The sequence below is a fragment of the Myotis yumanensis genome, unplaced genomic scaffold (genome assembly GCF_028538775.1).
Source record: "Myotis yumanensis isolate MYYU_CA2020_CCGP unplaced genomic scaffold, mMyoYum1.0.hap1 SCAF_4, whole genome shotgun sequence".
In the NCBI taxonomy this organism is placed as follows: Eukaryota; Metazoa; Chordata; class Mammalia; order Chiroptera; family Vespertilionidae; genus Myotis; species Myotis yumanensis.
In genome coordinates this window covers 24,414,165-24,429,172 of record NW_027223755.1, presented here as the reverse complement: position 1 = coordinate 24,429,172, position 15,008 = coordinate 24,414,165, and the positions used below count along the sequence as shown (strand labels likewise).

Here is a 15,008-nt window from a genome sequence, read left to right as displayed (position 1 = left end):
GCTGATGCTCTATCCAATGAGCCAAACCAGTCAGGGCATAAGTGTTTTCTGATGGTCTTAGGTGACCCCTGTGAAAGGGTCGTTCGACCCCCAAAGGGGTCTCGACCCACAGGTTGAGAACTGCTGCTTTAGACCATGCATTGCCTGGAGCAGCACATGGTAGCTAGAGGTGTGGGACTAGGGCAGAGGGTCAGCGCGCTGTTTCGGGGCCCCTGCTGTCTGGAATTTACCTCGATGTAAATCACATCACAGGGTTGTACACACTGATCATATGAACGTCCCACGTTTACACAAAGATCTCCATGAAAGCAGGTTCCTGGTGATCCCGTAATAAATGCCATTGGTTTTTTTCAGACACAAGTGCAGGGCTTTCCTTGAGTCCCTTGGCTGACTCTTGAGCGTCTTGGCCTATCCCGGGAGTCTATTTTGGTTCTGATTCTGGTGTGAAATGAGGTCACTGTGCTTCCCAGATCTGGGTCATGAGCAAATGGGATAAACATGTCACCCACATTTCATTCAAGTTGATAACAAGGCTGAACAGGAGCAGGATAAATCCAGTGGCAAAACTGTACCGATTGTCACTGTTAGAACCTTCTCTCTGGATGGACACCCACCCATCAACCCCTTCGCCCAGGCATTTAGCCAGCTGGCTACGAATCACCAGGTGCTGCTACTGTCCTGTTCACATTTCTCCATCTTGCCCACAAAGATGTCCCAAGGGGCCATCCAAACACCTTGCTGAAAAGTCCAGATACGCTGTGTCAACAGCTTTCCCATGATCTACGGGTCTGTAACCTTATCCCCATTGGATAAAAACACAATGAGCTTTTCTTTGCTTGTGTCTTGTACACCTACGACCAGATGGAAATCGGTTTATGACATTTTGCAGCTTTATACCATTTCCTGTCTCACCATGACATCACTTTTCCCCAGGCCCAGGCCTTCAAAAGGCCACAAAGGTGCTAAGAACTTAGTTTCTAAACCTTCCTCCTACTCTAGTGGATCAGGTTACCTGATCGCCAGGGCTGCTGAAATGAAGAATGCTAGCTTGCTAATGAGACTAGAATAGAAAAGCCCCTAAAACAGAGAGGAAAGGGCCCCATGAGGTGGACCCACTTTGCCTGTCTTGGAGCTTCCGCCCAGCAGCCCTAAAAGGCAGTTTAAATTATATTTCCTTGAATCTAATTTTGAATAAAAAGCCAAATATGATTGTATCTGAGCTTCCTTGGGTACGTCATTTTCAAACAGGGTGCTGAAATCTTAGGATTTTAAATCTTACAAGATATGTATTCAGTTGCCATTTAAAATGAGAAAGATATAGAGCAACAATGAACCAGAGTGAAAAATGCCAGGGTGTTTACAAAGCGTATCATCCCGAATTACACCGAGGGTGACACCCCTTTCTGTAGGCACTCCTTAGATCCTGCTGAAACATTCAACAAGAATAGTTTAAGCAATTCATCAACATCGGTTTACTGTCTGCTGCTGGGGATACAAAGAGGTGACAGCACGGTCAGGAACCTCAGAGAGTTTGCAGTCTGGGCTGGGTGGGCACCAAGAAAAAGAAGGCACTTTGTGCCCTGGCTGGTGGCTCAGTTGATTGGAAAGTCGTCCTGTACACAAAACGTTATGGCTTTGATTCCCAGTCAGGGCACATACCTAGGTTGTGGGTTCTGGGTTCCATTCCTGGTCGGGGCGTGTACAGGAGACAACCAATCATTGTTTCTCTCTCCTTCTCCTCCCCCCTAAAAAGGAAGGAAGGAAGGAAGGAAGGAAGGAAGGAAGGAAGGAAGGAAGGGAGGAAGGGAGGGGGGAAGGGGAAAGGGGGAAGGAGAAGGGGAAAGGGGAAGAGAGAAGGGGAAGGACGGGAGGGAGAGAAAGAGAGAGGGAGAGAAAAAGAAAGAAAGAAAGAAAGAAAGAAAGAAAGAAAGAAAGAAAGAAAGAAAGAAAGAAAGAAAGAAAGAAAGAAAGAAAGAAAGAAAGAAAGAAAGAAGAAGGAAGGAAGGAAGGAAGGAAGGAAGGAAGGAAGGAAGGAAGGAAGGAAGGAAGGAAGGGAGAAAGAAAGAAAGAAAGAAAGAAAGAAAGAAAGAAAGAAAGAAAGAAAGAAAGAAAGAAAGAGTAAAGACACTTTGAGCAAAAGGTTCACCAACCAGAGCAGCATGTGCTGGATGCCAAGTGAATGTGCCAAGCAGTGTGTGCACCAGACAGACGTTCCAAGAAGCTGCCTGCTGGATGGGGGAGGGAGCGCGGAGAACACTTTTCAAAGGGAATGAGACTTCTCCTGGATCTTAAGGGACAGACAGAATTCAGGCAATGGGTAGGTGGGCATTCTGGGTGGAGAGTGTGGAGTAAATTATACTACTCCTGTAGATGAAAGGAGTTGAAGCTGTATCCAAATACCCTTTTATTTTTCAAACATCAATATAAAGAGAAAAGCCTTATGATCACCTGGGAAATGAACAAAGAAAACACTTGACTGTAATATGGGGTCTGTGCCTCCCCACAAAGTTCAGTCAAGGTCATGCAGGAATGAATGTCTACCACATTCCCTCTAATGAGATTCTCCGATGAAAACCCTAATATGCTATCATACACAGCAACAAATTTCACTAAGTCATCCTCTGCAATTTAAGTCTTGAGACTAATGGATTTTCTAAGAATGCAACAACATATGCCACAGAGGTAAAGTGCAAAGGAAGAAAAACAAATAGTGGTTTGCAACCCTGGCTCCACATGAGAACCACCTGGGAGCGTTCAGAAAATACCAAGGCTTGGACTGTACCTCCTACCAATTACATCACAATCCCTGAGGCACCAGCATGTCAATGAAAAACACCAATGATTCTAATTCATTCTCTCATCAAATATTTTGAGTGTCTATTGTATGCCAAGCATTGTTTTAAGTGTTGAAGATACACAAGTGAATCAAAAAGGACCCCCCCTTAAAAAATGCCTTCAGAATTTACATTATAGGGGGAAAGCAGGCAGGAAAGCAAAGTATGTCACTAAAATATATGTTAAGAAAGCTGACAGTGTGCTAAGGAGAAAATAAAGCTGAGAGGGAGACAGAAGTCTCAGGCTGAAGTAGAGTGACATGGAAGATTTCTCCGAAGATGACATTTGAACCAAGACTTGAAGACTTGAAGGAAGCGAGGGAGCAACTCAGCTACATCAAAGAACCTGCCAGGCACAGGGTATGGTAGGTGCAAAGGCCCTGAGGCAGAAGCATGTCAGTGTGGCTTGAGCTGAGTGGGAAGGAATAGAGGTGAAGTCAGAGAGGGAAGGAGAAGGGGAAGGGGGAGAACACCAGGTCCTGGCAATCTGTGTAATGAGTATGGCTTTACTGAGTGAGATGGAAAGCTACTGGGAAGGTTTGAGCCGAGAAGTGACGTGATCTGATTTCCATTTTACTAGAATCATTCTGGCTGCTCTGCTGAGAACAGACAGTGAGCGAAGAGGCAAAGCAATAGCAATTGAGCGATTCCTAAAATAGTCCAATTGAGAGATGAGGACAGTTTGGATAAGGGGAGAGGTGATGAGCAATGGTCAGACTGGGTATATGTTAAAGAACTGACCACAGACAAATCATCTGGAAGGGGCAGGGTGGGAACCTCGATTTAGACATTAAAAGCTGACCATCAGACGTTCAGTGTTATATTACCTGAATTATGGTTCTCCCCACCCAGACATGCCGGTCTGACACTAGTTTCATTCATTTAAAAAACTTTCATAAAGGATCTACTGTGGTCCAGGCACCGCCATAGGGGCTTGAGTCACAGCATCAACCAGACATTGTCTCTGCCTGGAAGGAGCTTCCAGTCTAGTGTTTCTGAACCACAGCTGATACCAACTCAAGGGGCGGCTCTGGCTTCACTGGACTATAGTTCACACCCCAGCCAAACCCACAGCACGAGGTGATGTCGCCCAGGTTCACCCAGGCCTCGATCTGTATCCATCAGCCAATATGCCAAGGGGATGCTTAGCCAGCTCCAAGTTTCCATCGGAAGTGGGCTCACTGTGTTCTTGAAGGAATGCTTTTTCCATTGTTTCTTCCCCGTCCCCGAAGACAGGTAAATAATTTGATACAACTGATAGTTCAAGACGATCAGAATTTTATTTTTATCCTCCATGCACAGAATATGAAATAACATACACATATATACATATGTACACATTTTTTTCCTCTGTGCCAAGTGCTAAACAAATATTATTTGAATGAAAAAAAGACCAAAAATAGGCAATGAGGACAAAATAAAAGCTCTGAGAGAGACCTGAGCATAACTGATAAGACTACCCTCTTTCAAATGTTTGCTGAGCTTTCATATTTTTCAATGCTTCTGTGGGAAGCTACCTACCTCCTATGTGCAGGACCACTATCGTTAGCAAAGTTTACGTGCTGTGTCAAAATGAAGATGGGGAAGAAGAAAGAGTTATACAAAATAATCAGTACAACTACCCCAGTTCCAGCATAGATGGTAACCAATGGTAATCCAGAAGCACTTCTTGATTGTGGGGGGAGGGTACAGGGAGAGGTGATATTTCACATGAGAGCAGACACATACAATTCCACCAGGGCTCCATTGTGACTACTCATCTCTCTGTTAGCAGGAACAATGAGCAGCTCCTCTTTGTTTTATGCTAAAAATAAAGGAGACTGCCAATGAATGACACTTTACATGCACAACCCTCCAGGTAAAGTTCTGGTTACCATGGCAAACCCTACTCATGACAGCAGAGGCAAAGCGCATGATGGATCAAATGGCCAGGGTCCTGCCTTCCTGCAGGAAAGCAGTTATAGTTGCCAGATACACTCACCAGCCACTATAGCCCTTTCTATGAATAAAAGCCCAACCTATATTTGTGGGTCTTGGCCATTCTCACCATTACTATTTGCCTGAAATAGTAGCCTTTTGTCTGATGTTTACTTCTCAGGATGCTGATGTCATTCTTAAGATAGAACTTATTTTTAAAAAGAGGTTCAACAACAGGGAAGGAAACAAATCGTGGCTGTCTCCTTCTCCCCGGCCGACAACCGTGACCGCAGTCCCTCTGCACTCCATACCTGGCGAGAACCTGCCCTTTGGTGTCTGCCATGACTGGTGATGGAGAAATGGACTAATCTTCAAGTAAGACCTAATGGTGACTGTGGTTTAAGGAAAATAAAACTGACTACGTTTTACCTTCAAAATAAAATTTTAAAAAAGACCTAATGACGAGGGTCTTGTACCAACTGAACTAAAAATGTGCTCACCCTAGGTTTCTATCAGCTGGGTTAGGGATGTGGAGGCAGAAAAGACCAGACTATATAAAAGTGCTGGTGTGTAAGGAAAAACCAGGAGGAAAATCTTAGGGCTTCTTATGAATGCAAATAAATTCCACTTTTGAATATCAGGAGGCAACCTAGTCATCTCTGCCTTTCCTTTAAGGCAGTGGTTCTCAACCTTCTGGCCCTTTAAAACAGTTCCTCATGTTGTGACCCCCAACCATAAAATTATTTTCGTTGCTACTTCATAACTGTAATGTTGCTACTGTTATGAATCGGATTGTAAATCTCTGATATGCAGGATGGTCTTAGGCGACCCCTGTGAAAGGGTCGTTCGACCGCCAAAGGGGTCGCAACCCACAGGTTGAGAACCGCTGCTAAAGGTTCAAGGAAGAGGGTTTAAACCATGAAGTCTCCAGCTGGGTCAGAACAAGTCTTGAGCCTATATGCCCAAGTAGAGAAGAAAAAGAAATGAACTTCTTAGCTTCTCACGCCTAAGCCCCAGGGCCACGTTTTCAGAGAAACAGTGCATTTAGAACTTAAGTAACTATATTTCTTCAGTGTTTTAACAATCTGTGTCCTAGGTTTATGAGCAGGAAAATGAATTAGAAAACTCAGACTCAGAGCTCTGTAGGGACTTTGGGGATCCTGGGCATTCTGGCTTCTCCAAAGTTCTGTATGGAATAATGGATAAGAACACAAGCCTGTGAGTCAGAGAGATGAGGTTCAAATTCTTGCTCCAACTCTTAATAGATGTGTCACCTCAAGCAAGCAATTTAAACTATCTGAGCCTACTTTTCATCATCTAGTAAGTGCTCAATTTGTTCAACGGCTATTTATTGAGTGCCAGGCACTGGAGAAACAGTGAGCAAGACAAGGGCCCTGCTTTGATGGAGCTTACATTCTGACAAATAAATCAAAACTTCATTTTAAACAGAAACAATGTGAGAGCGTGCCTGGGGTGGCCATTTTAGATTACATGGTTGTGGAGAAGGAGGCCTGAGAAGGTCTGGGGAGAGAAGCTTCCAAGCACAGGCAGGGCCCTGCTGAGGGGCAGAGCGTGGCATGTTCCAGACAGAAAGAAGGACGGTGTTTCTGGGCTCAGAGCGTGAGTGCAGTGAGTGTAACTAACAGAGGAAATCACTGGTGATGTGGGCTAGGGGAAGCGGCCTGGGTCGTATTCAAATGGCAAAGAAAAAACCCCAGTTTTAAGCTTGGGAGTGACATGACTTGATTTGTGTTTTAAAAACTCGCCTCTAGGTTTTCTGAGGAGAAAGGAGTAGGGGTCAAGAGTGCTATCTGGAGACCCAGTTAGAAGACTACTGCAGGAGGGGTCCAGGGACAAGGCACTGGTGACTTCAACTAGGGTGGCTGCCAGGGAAGGGGGAGAGGAGGCTGGAGACTGGAGGAAGGGCCAAAAGGACTTAGAGATTTAGTTGCTGGGGGTGAGGCAAAGAGAAGAATGAAGGGTGGTTTCCAGGTGCTTGAAATGAGCCTTTGGGTGGATGTGGTGCCATTTACAGAAAGAAGGAGGAAGAGAAGGAAAGAACTAGCCTAAGGGAGAAATACCCAGGATTCCATTTGTATCATGCTAGGTCTGAGATGCCGATTACACGCCCACGAGGAGATGCCAAGCTGGCAGTGGTGTATATTATCTGGAACTCAGTGGAGAGGTCAAGGCTGGAGACATAAATTTGGGAGATAACAGTGCATAGAGGTAGGTAATGCCTTGAGGCAGGTGAGATTTCCCTAGGTGGGTGGGGAGGAATAGTTCAAGGTCAAGTCCTGAGGCAACATCATAAAACAATGACTATTTGTTGTTATTTTCAGTACACTGGGAAGGACAACGTTAGTCAATTGTTAGTATCAGCATCTTTTTATCCATCTATCTACCCACCTATCCCACCATCCGTTAATACCATAAACAGCCCTAGCTGTTTTGGCTCAGTGGATAGAGTGTCAGCCTGTGGACGGAAGGCCCTGGGTTCGATTCAGGTCAAGGACATGTACCTTGGTTGCAGGTTCCCTCCCTGCCCGGGCCCTGTTTGGGGCTCGTCAATCGATGTGTTTCTCTCACATGGATATTTCTCTTTGTCTTTCCCTCTCTCTCCCACTTTCTCTAAAACTCAATGGAAAAATATCCTCAGGTGAGGATTAAAAAACAAAACAAAACCATAAACTATCATTGAGCACATTTAATTATTGAGAGGCAGGAAAGAGTAGTGGTCATGCATGCAAATTGTAGAGCCAGTCTGCGTTATTTAAATCCCAGCTCCTCCCACTCCTGTTATCTTGGAGAATTTGCTCAACTATATTGCACCACCACTTCTCCATCTACAAAACGAGAAGTAGTAAGTTGAATGGTGGTCCCCCAAGAGATATGTCCATGTCCTGGTACCTCTGAATATGACCTTATTTGGCAAAAGGGTCTTGGCAGATGTAATTACGTGAAGATTTGAGGTGAGATCATCCTGGGTTATCTGGGTGGCCCTAAATCCAATGATTTATAAGTGTCCTTATAAAAGACACACAAAATAGTGACACGCAGACATAACAGGAGACATAGATACACAAAAGAGAAGGCAATGTGAAGACAGAGACAGAGAGGAACAGCTGCAAGGAATGTCCAGTTACCAGAAGCTAGACAAGAACCTCTACAGGGAGCATGGCCCCACCAACACCTTGAATTCAGACTCCTGACCTCCAGAACTGTGAGAGAACAAATTTATGCTGCTTTAAGCCACCAAGTTTGTGGTAATTTGTTATAGGAAATGCATATGGAGGTAATAACAATACGCACCTCATCGTTATGAGAATTAAATGAGTTAATATATGCGAAGTGTCTAGACTAGTTCCTGCCAATTAGGGAACATTCAAACAATGTTAATTTTTGCCCATGTACTGGACATTGTGCTGGATCCTGAAGAGTATGGGGAGGAGGTAGGTCATCTTCAGAGACCCTCAGGATAAAGATGGTACCCAGGCAGCTGAGCAGGGGAGGGATTAGCAGGTGGAAAGGGTGCTCAGGTGCCAAAAATTGCTGAATGCTGCTCCCCAGCAGTCACCAATACAGAAATTAATAAGGCTACCATCTGCTCAGGTTTTTAAAGACAAGTAGTGGGTCCAGAGAGGGGTTAATGCAACCCTTTACGGTACCTCCCTCTCCTCGCATCATCTCGCCGCCTGCTCCCTCCTGAGGATCCATGCTGCTGAGGATGCTCGCAGCACATTTTCTGGGGACAGCTGTCTCTACTTTGAGCCTAATGATATTGGGAATAACGATGACCAGGACGGGGCAGGGCTGGAGAGTGGGCAGTGACAAACCGTGGAGGAGGGCGATGCAATTTTGTATGCTGAGTGATTTTGTAATAATATTTGCATGGCTACTTTAGCCTTGGAAGTTAATATTCTTCACCAAGAGACCCATATAGCACAATCTAGTTTTACCCAAATATCTATAAAATACACTTTGCCAAAGTGGGTAGGGGGCAGAATCCAACTGAAACACAGCTGAAATCAGGCATTTTATATGTGTCCATTGGCCAATGCACAAAAATGTACAGAGTTTATTGACATCTTGCTTTACTAAACTCGGCTCCATTTTCACCTTTGTAGGTGTAACAAAAAGAATCTTTCAAAAACTTGAAGAGATTTTAATTGCTGTATTTGGTCACCTGCATGCAAATATAAGCAATGTTAGGAACAAGTTAATGTTCCTGGTGATGAAGGGCCTTACTGGGTGTTCAAACTTGTACACAGTAACCTAATGTAGTACAGCTAACCTGAGAAGCGCGGCCTCGCCACCCTCCAGAAACAGAGGCTTCTGTGATATGGGAATTACAACACTACCTGAGGCCATGCAAGCAGGACAGGCAGGTTCCCATGAGACAGGCATCTGCAAAGTGTTGGCCTTTGGTGAAAAGGACAAAAGAGTGGTGTTTATTCTGTTTCCCCCTAGGTATGGCAATATCTCATTAGGAGTGAAGTAGCTAGACAGGATTCCCAGGGGTCCCAAGAAAGCCACACTCCCAGGCAGGTGTCTCCTCCTACCACTTTCCTCTGGATGCCCAGAGGCTGCCCCTGTGAGCAGCCCAGTCCCCCACCCTCTACTGCATCCACCATGATCCAAAATTACCTCTCTCCCACCCCTTCCCAGCACACTGCTATTCCCTTAGCAGGCTGGTCTCAGCCAGGGACCCGAGTGGATTTCCACTGCACTAAGTGTGGCCCTGCTTGGGATAGGAGTCACATTCTGCATTGTATCACTATGTCTTTATTTTTAGCAAAGCAAGATGACACTCTTTGGAGGCCAGGACAACAGGGCAGGGGCTGGGGGGGGGGGGGGGGGGGGGGGGTGGCGGGTGTTTGAACTCAGATGATTGGGTTGAGATAGCAGAGTTAAAGTCTAGTGCATATACTAGTAAAGCCAAGTACTAGAGGGGTCCAGGTGTTGATAAAAAAAGAGTCCATCCCCCCTCTCCGGCATGGCTCCGTGGTTGAGCGTCAACCTGTAGACCAGGAGGTTGGGGTTCAATTCCCAGTCAGGGTATGTGCCCAAGGTTGCGGGCTCGATCCCCAGTGTGGGGCATGCAGGACCCAGCCGATTAATGATTCTCTCTCATCATTTATGTCGTTTTCAATCTCTCTCTCCCTTCCTCTCTTAAATCAATAAAAATAAAAGGAGCCCATAATGTGCTCAGGTCAAGTCCATGTCCACTCGGGCTAAAACTTCAAAAGTCCCCACATTCTGTTAAGGGCCACATATACCATGGAAGCCCCGGGTGCCTCAGGAGGCTGTTCCAACACGCCAGGTCCTAGCTGGAATGAGCCAAATTTACTTCAACCTCAAGGCAAGGAATGGACTGGATCCTTCAGGGACTTGCAAATCCTTAAGAGTTTGCAGTTTCTTTACCCTCATGTGGATTGCTAGGCATTTCAGGCTGCTTCAGACAACAGAACTTCCCCCTTCTCCTTGCTATGATTTCACCTAAAGTTTGAGACAATAGTGTGTGCAAAATTAGTCCTCTTTGCTCTAAGTCAGTTCCCCAAGCCCCACTTCTCCAAAACCTCCTCATGTGTCCTAGAGTGCTTTATGAGCCACAGAAATGCTTTAAAACCTACAAACAAATCATCTGAGAATAACTTCATCAGCCAGATGTTCAATGCTCTCTGGTTTCATGGGATGGCTTCGCCAACGGGAGTTAATTCTTCAGTTTCTGACTTTCTGTTCGCTCAGTGTGTTCATGTAGGGAATGCACGGCTCAGGAGGCCAGCAGGCACTCTCAGAATGGGGACTGTCTCCTGGCCCGATTGAGAAGGCCGGGTGGAGAGGATGCTGGGCATGGGCAGGAGGTCACAGCCAGGGGCAGGCGTCTTCCCGGAGCTGGAGAGACTTAAAAGACAAATGTGTCTTCTCCGCACACTTAGTGCCTTAACAAACCATCTCTCGGCTCAGCCGCCTTATCAGACCACAAAGGGCCTCTTCAACTATTGAATTTTCAAACCGTAAATGCTCCCAGTGTTTTCTTGAACACATTTGTAAACAGAATGCAGGGCTCTTTGGATCCCAGGCAATTCAAATCTGGACCAGCCGACCTACCTGGCTTCAAGTCCTGCCTCTGCCCAGAATTGCAGAGCCCATGGGAAATATATGCTTTCCTGATTCTCTCTCCTTCTCTCTCTTATTTTCCCCCAGATCTATAATATGGCTATTATAACATGAATATAACATTTTTAAATGCCATAAAAGGATCTATCATTTTATATGCAACCAAAGGACAACATAATCTAGACATAGACCATCCAGGTGGAAAATAATTTGAGAAGATACTTTTTCCTTAAAAATCTTTTTTCTTAAAAAAAAAAAAACCAACCCTGCACATATTCCCCTGATACCTTTTAATTTGGCACACATCTATTAAATGTTTACTAACTCCAGCTAAGTGCTCCTTTCCTCCCCTCTTCACTAATAAGTGAGAATATTTATTTAATCTTTCTAGGTTTAATCATAAGTGTATTAATGAAACCAATGGGACACACAGATTTTTCATTCTTCTTCACCCACATGCATCTTGTACAACTGCCATGAAAAGACAACTGAAAATTGTGCTTTTAGCTCCAGCTGTACTGGAATAAGGCAAGTTCTCAGCTTTTCTGGGCCGCAGCTTCCTAAGTGCAGGAATTAGCAAGTGTGAATGCATCACCTCTTCCAAACCACAGATGAGCCAGGAGACTGGGCAGGCTCTCCCAGCTCTGAGTGCTGGCAACTTGACCTCTGCATAAGAAAGGGAAGTGGAATGCAGATGTATCCACTGAACCAAACCAATAGATAAAAGGGCAGACATCCTGAAAGATTCCTTAAAGGGGAGGCCAGGCTGCTTAGAGCAGTCCAGTTTTTCACCCAAAACTAAAAGCAAGCATTGGTTGGGTCCACTAAAAAGCCCTGCGTTCAACTGAGCTGTCCCAGACTTCGAGAGAGGCGAATTCATTTCTCAGCACACTGTCAGAGGGACCACCACCACGTACCAGACAGTATTATGGAGGTGTGTGCACATACCTCAGTACCTCTTTTTATTCCTCCTTAATGACAACCCTATTGTACCAGTTTTTCACATGAGGAAACTGAGGCTGCAGAACTGCGAGTGACCTGGCCAATGAGAAGTTCTCTGCAACTGGGCTAGATTCCAGCTCAAGTCTCTGACCTCAATTCCAGAATCCTTCCTTTCCCTCTGGCTGCCTCAGCTGGTGCCTGGTGGCCGCGCCAGATGCCAGGTTCACCTCCCCTGACTGACAGCTGCACATCGGCCTTTCCCCAACACTCCTCCAGGATGGTGCAGTGACCTCCCCTCCCAGCAGGTGCTCCTCCCATTCCACCAAGACTAATTCTTCCCTCCCCTCCACAGCACTGCGGGCTCTATCCAGGCCTCGCCCAAACCTGGCTTCCCTCCTCCCTTCCAGGGAAGGCAGATGCCAGCTTCTCTTCCCCTGCACCTGCCCTGGCCTCTTCCCTCCCAAACGCTCCTTATCTCGTCTCCATTCTCTCCCACTTCTCTTCTGTTTACCACACATGCCTGGGAGGGGGGAATAAACCTTCCCACAGCACTACCACCTCCTCCAGCTATTCTCCGATTATGTTTAACTGGCACAGAACTGAGTTCCTCCAAGTCTTTAGCTCCCCCTCTTCTTCCATCATCCTCCTGAGGATCCACCTCTCAGCACGCACCTGATCTACCTGGGTTCTCCTCCACAAAGCCTTTCCCATCTCCTCAGTCAAAAGTGATTCTGTCTCCTCCCTACTCCTAAAATGTTTTATTGAGACCACTCTTCAGGTGCTTTATTCATTGCATCATCCCGTCATTCCTTCATCCAATAAACACAGGACACAGCCTATGGCACACATGCACTGGTTTGGATCTGAGCTCCCAGTACACTTACCTCACTTCTCCTGAGAGACTGGAAGTCTGACAGCAAGGAGGGAGCCCCATTCATCTCTGTGTGCCCCCAGAACCTTTAGGCCCCTGTGCACAGCAAACCACAGGTACTCCCAAAATAAATTGCTTGAAATGAATAGAGAAATTATCATGTTTCCCTAAATAGTAAACTGCCTTAAGTGCATGCAAAATCAATTTCAATGATAGAGATTTAAAGTATAATTCAATAGTTTTTTCCAGGAGCACATTAACAATGTCAAGGGAGGTGCATTTATATACTTTACAAGGTTCTGATTCTTCCTCTCTTAGCACCTGCCATGCCTTTACTCCTACATCTCTCCCTCCTCCCCATACACACACTCCCAGTGGTTCGTGGCCCATTCTAATGGAAGGAGGAATTGATGAAGCTAGAACCACCTACAGCCACAAGTGTGTTCTGAGACATTCTATTGCCCCCACAAGCAGCCCTCCCATAACGCACCTGCCAACCTGTACCAATTTGACACCCACCCAGAAGTCAGACCAGAAAAGCTGGCCCTGTAGAAATACCAGGGCCCTAGAGCCCAAGTCCAAGGCAGGCTGAGTGTGGGATGCCCCACTGGGGAAGGACCAGCACTGAAGGTCCAGGAGGGGCTCTTCTTAAAGCAGATCCAGGTATCCCTTTCTGCAGCCATTCTGCCACCACCTCCAGCAGCCTCATCATGATTCCTTGAGGGGAACACATCCACCCCAGGCACCAAGGGGCAGATGCCAAGCCTTCCTGTCCCCATCACTCCACCTGCAGTCCCAGCGCAGGTCTGCAGCTCTGGAATGCCCTCGCGCCTGCTATTCCACTCTCCTCGCCAGTCCCTGCCAGACCTCGTCCTCTTCACACTCAGGGTCCCTTATCAAGATCTCTGCACCTACCAGAGCTGCTAAGGTCCGGCTTCTGGCAAACTCCAGCCAAGGGCCCTGGACCCTCCTCCTACTCAGTTCAGCATTGCGGGAAGGCAAGCAGCCCCAAGTCCTAAAATGCCAACGCAAATCCAAAGAGAGAGAGAAGGGGAGGCGCCAGGTCTTCGGAGGAACTCCACTTAAGAGGGAGAACAGGATTTCCCCATCGGTGCGGTCCCTACCTCCCTGGCAGATGCCAATAGCCGCCCCAAAGATGCCCTTGCTCTTTTCGAGCCCCCCCCCTCCCCCCTCCCGCCCCACTCCCTGGCCCCGCGCACCCCTTCGCCAGGCAGGGGCGGGCGAGGTCTGAGGAAGCGCGGGAGGTGGACCCCATGCGGTACCGGAGGCCGGCGCACCTGAGTGCCTCTGCCCCGGAGGAAAGGACCAGGCGACGGCCCAGGGATGGGGACACGAAGCGCAGGGGCTCCGGGCCCTGCCCTACGGGTGCCCAGCAGTGCGTCTCGGGTGGTCCCGCGGTCCCGACCCGCTCGGTCCGGCCTCCGGCCGCGGCCGCGTCCTCCCCACCCCCGGGCCGACACCAGGGGAGTTCGCGCCGCGCCACCTGGGACCCGGCTTCGGCTCCCCACTGGCCGCCCGGCCGCGGCTGGGATTCCCGCACCGGCATCTGTCACTAAACTTTCCCGGCGCACGCAGTCTCGGAGGCGGTCACCGCCGCCCCCACCTCCGAAGCCCAGGTCCCTTCACCTGCTCTCGGCCCGTCGGAGGTTCCCGCTGCTTCTCGCTCGCTCGGACTCCGGCGCCGCCCGGCGGGACCCGCGCCGCCGCTGACGCCGCCGCTGCCACCGCCGGTGCCGCCGCCGCCCGCCCGGAGCTGCAGCGCCGCGGCTCCCCCGCAGCCGTGGGAGGCGCAATCCGGACGCCCGCGGCCCGGCGGGTCCCCGCAGCCGCCGCGCCCCGCGTCTCCCCGCCCGGGGCCGCACGCTCGGCGCCGGGAGCCCGCTCCCTGCTCGGCTCTCCCGGCGGCGCGGCGCTGGGGATGCGCGGAGCCCCGAGGATGGGCGGGGATTCCCTCCCACTGGTGGACGCGAGGGGCGGGAACTCCCTTCCCAGAGTGACAGAGGCGGGGGGCGGGGATTCCCCGGCTGGAGTGACAAGGTGGGCGGGGGTTCCCCGAGCGCGGCGCCCCGCGGGCAGCGCGTTCCCGGGATCAACCCGGAGTCCTGGTGCGTTGGCTTCAGAAACCTGAGTGTCTGGGAAGGAACGGATCCGGGGAGATGGCAGCTCAGAATTTCCAAATGGTGGGGCTTTGGGCGCCATCTAGGTGGAGGAGAGCGAGCCAGGGGACTTGGAGTTGCCTTTCCACAGCACCGAGAAAAATGCCAGTTGCTTTAGAAAAGAATGGGGCGGAGGCCAAAGAAGAC

General features: G+C 48.5%; 1 protein-coding gene across 1 annotated transcript in view; it reads right to left on the bottom strand.

Moving 5' to 3' along the window:
* The window catches only part of PDZD2 (PDZ domain containing 2), a 326,315-nt gene extending 311,918 nt beyond the window's left edge, over positions 1-14,397 (bottom strand). Inside the window, exon 1 of the mRNA XM_070411946.1 lies at positions 14,332-14,397. The gene's annotated coding sequence lies outside the window, so the exon portion shown is untranslated. The remainder of the gene's footprint in view (positions 1-14,331) is intronic.
* Between the last annotated feature and the right edge of the window lie 611 nt (positions 14,398-15,008).